Source organism: Limulus polyphemus, unplaced genomic scaffold (genome assembly GCF_000517525.1).
Source record: "Limulus polyphemus unplaced genomic scaffold, Limulus_polyphemus-2.1.2 Scaffold1908, whole genome shotgun sequence".
Classification (NCBI taxonomy): Eukaryota; Metazoa; Arthropoda; class Merostomata; order Xiphosura; family Limulidae; genus Limulus; species Limulus polyphemus.
Genome location: NW_013667518.1, coordinates 95,625 through 99,417, shown reverse-complemented (window position 1 = coordinate 99,417; position 3,793 = coordinate 95,625). Strand labels below are relative to the sequence as shown.

The 3,793-nt window shown below is 32.0% G+C and overlaps 1 protein-coding gene across 1 annotated transcript in view; it reads left to right on the top strand.

Moving 5' to 3' along the window:
* LOC106465321 (transcription factor EC-like) overlaps positions 1–3,793 on the top strand; it is an 88,862-nt gene that overhangs the window by 898 nt on the left and 84,171 nt on the right. The gene's annotated exons all lie outside the window — the stretch shown is intronic.

The window sequence follows — 3,793 nt, the reverse complement described above, 5'->3', positions numbered from 1 at the left end:
TAATATATAGAAAAGCTAGTGCGTTTTGGTAATACTACGTTCCAACAATGGCTTTTATGTCATGTTACTAAGCAACAAAAGTATAGCCTAATATTGTTGTTAGTCTATGTACTGATAGTATAAAATGAAAAATATTTGTTGAATTCTTAACATGAAGTCTCTGCTGATTAAAGAGGTTTGTTTTTTATTTAAAACGTTGGTGATATGACAGAAAACAGCTTATTACAGAAACGTTTTAAGTTTAAAATTGAATCGATATTTTTACTTTCATGATAAATTTTATGCATTTGGCTCTAGGCTAGGTGATCCCACACTACGTCTTTACTTTAGGTTTATCATACCAACATTCTCTACACTTATAAAGTTTCACGGTCCCCTTGAACCCCCGTCACTAAAATCGTAATGGGCAGACAGAAAGTAAGCGAACTATTCTATCTGAATAAATGTTTTTTGGCTTTTATGAATCCTTCTATTTCGAGAAATCAAGCGTGACGTGACACACACTGGCTTTTATACAGGTTAGATTATCATAAAATAAATCACGGCATAAAATTACTCTCGGTTCTCAGTGCCCCCTACATTACTAATTTAAGTTGACATTAGTATCCATTTAGATGCGCTATGCAAAATTAAATATTGAAGTTTGCAAATAATTCATAGCCTTTCTGGCAAAAATAAAACATAAGTTTATGAAATTGGTTTAGTTAGTCTACACTTACACGTATAATTCGAGACGCCAGCAGGCTAAAGTTCAGTTCTTATGTATGTTTAGTCATCCAGTACAATCAAGGTTGTGAATTTACATACAATTTACTTATTGTTCAAATCATCCCATTCCCTCTTACACTTACCTCGTTCATGTGACATGTAATAAATATACGATGTAAAAGTTAAAAACGGAGAGTTGAATATTACACTATAATTTACATAGACATACCCTAATTTATAGAGAAAATAGTAAACTATTAACATTCTAATTCACTTTGCAAACAAAAAGGTTCAATTTAAAATCGTACTATTACGCATTAGGTCTTTAACTAGATTCTTATGAGAATGAAAAAGATTCAAACATTGAGTAAGAAATCCAACTTAAGTGTATAAGGAAAGTATAAGAATTTTTGCTTCAACAAGCATAATTGTTGGGAATTTTTCTTCTTTTGTGCAATAAAAAGAGCAAAGTCTTTCAAATTAAACTCTACGTTTCGTGTGTGTTTTGTATTTCAGTATAATATCAATGACAAAATTCTAAGCCAATGCTTTAGTTTTTGGTTTGGCAAAGAATAAGCTTCATGATATTTGGAAAAATATCCAATCACGACCATGACGTATTTTTTCCATCATCTGATTCCAGTAGTAGTAATCCAGGTTTTAACTCGGTGACACAGGTAACAGGATGAAACATAGTTCTACTGTTTAATAGCACAATCAGTAAATATTTTCAAGTATGATTTTCAAAGTGTATAGCTGCTGGAAGATTACTTAGGTGAAGAAGCATTTCTGATTGAAGTGATCATAGTTATACCATTTGCAGCTTTTTTATGAGGCCTCTTGTAAATTGTATGTACCTTTTCACTGTTTGGATTTTTGCGATGCAGTTTAAATGTATCCCATTGAAAGCAGTCCTTCAATTTTTGCACTGGTTGTCTTTATGCCTCACTAAGTTTTTGAATCCACTCATGATGAGTCTAATTTTCTTACTATAATGGACGTAGCGTGTATGTCAGTATCTATGTATGTAACCAAAACTCCTGCACCGTCTATTGAATAGCACCACAAACAAAAATACATAAAAAAATTCACGCTTTGGGTATTCAAGATTCAGACAATTAGAAAAGTACCTGTGGTATGTGCAACAACCACTTCTTTATAATAGAACACAATTTTAAATAAAAGTATCTTCTCACAACAAGAACACGACTTTCACTAGGACTGTAGATGAGGGTTTGATATCTTTATTGATGTAATTTTTAAATGTAGAACTGAGAAACTGGAATTAAAAAAATCTTTTTATTTTCAATAAACGGTACTACTTTTAATAGATAAAAAAATAAAGTTTATACCAGTAAAATTTATAACAATTTTGAGCTCTATACATTGAATCATTTTGATGCAATGAGTTTCGTATTACTAATAAGCACAATCCGAACACTCCCCCCCCCAAAAAAAAATATTAGAAAATGTTAAGTTTTTCTAAATTGTGAAGTTATGAATTATGAATACTACGATTAGTACCATTATTAGCAGAAAGAGCGGCCCGTAGGTCGGCGTTTGTGTTAGTATCTAATAATAATGAAAGCATTTTATGGGTTCATTATACGAGTCTGCAAATGCACATCTGATAAATCAGTTTATCTCATTCGGTAAGCTGAACAAGTGGAATATAGTACAATGAGATTTATTCATGCCTACCACTCTCGTGTCATGTTGCATATAGATATTTCTAATAGTAAGACTAACTGCCTTCACCTTTCCTTGGCTGAATCCTTACAATTGAACTCTGCTCCTACGTTTAGTTAATTCTTGTTTCCAAACTGATCGATACTCGGTACTGTATCAACCAAGCATGTGGCTCTGGGCCCCCAACCCCACAATATCATTTTAAGGTTATGATCTTTATCAACGATTAAATTCATAATAAAACTCACTTATTTGAAAATCAATATGTTGAAACCTATAAAAATAATGAAACAAATTTTATGCAACCACCCTAAAAATGTATCGCATTAGACCCGTGTACTTTCAAATAAGAAGCTTAATTAAAATTTTTACTAAAAAGGATAAAAAATAATTTATAAAATGATAAAACCATTTACATTTCATCAAAATAATGAAATTTAATCTCAATACAAAAAAAAACATCTTTTCAATGTCTACCCATTGATTATTTCCAATCGTGAAATACGATTACATTTAACATGTCAATTCTAAAAAAGTTGCATGTATTGTCGCCCTCTCCCAACGCCACTGTCAGATTCCCGCCAATTCAAGGGAAATTATTTCTCTTCTTATTCTTTCATCAAATGTAGAGAAATGTATTTTCACACTGATGTCTGTTTGTATGATCAAAATATGGGACTACACCTCTCCGAAATTCAGAACCGTATCAAAGAAATAGACGAATTTTGCTTAATTATTATTGCTTTTTCTAATGTTTAGCTAGTAAGCTAGTCTGTAATTTATTTAATATTACTTTCACTGACATGATTTGATCTAATTTTATTCTTTTTAACTTTTCTTGTTGAGATTTTTTGCACTGTTATTTTAATATATGGATTTAGGACTAAGCTCAACTTCACAAGCTGGACAAACCTCGGGAGGTATTATTGGGTCTACGACCGAAAATGCGTTAACAGCGAGTGAACTTAACTGAGGGAACAATGAATTCTAATTATTATAAGTAAGAACGTAAGAAAATATTTAATTTACCAGGTTGGTTCTTAGTTTCGCTCTAAGTAGGTAACTTGGTTTGATTGGAAATGAATATTACTTAGAATTATATATTTTATTTTGAGCGTTTTGTGTGTTGGTAATCTTTGATTTATGGTCTTATATCTGCTTTCAACTCGATACATTTAAAAACGAATGCAAAGTTACATTGTTATCGAGATACAGTTGCACTTTCTCCCACGTTATAGTGAACTAAGTATTATTGTCCACTCTCGATTCCATTGTTACCATGATCAAAATTCATGTGTTAGCCTACATAAATTGAATCGGATATAAAATACAGACGCCCGGCATGGCCAGGTGGATAAGGCGCTCGACTCGCAATCTGAGGGTCGCGGGTTCGAAT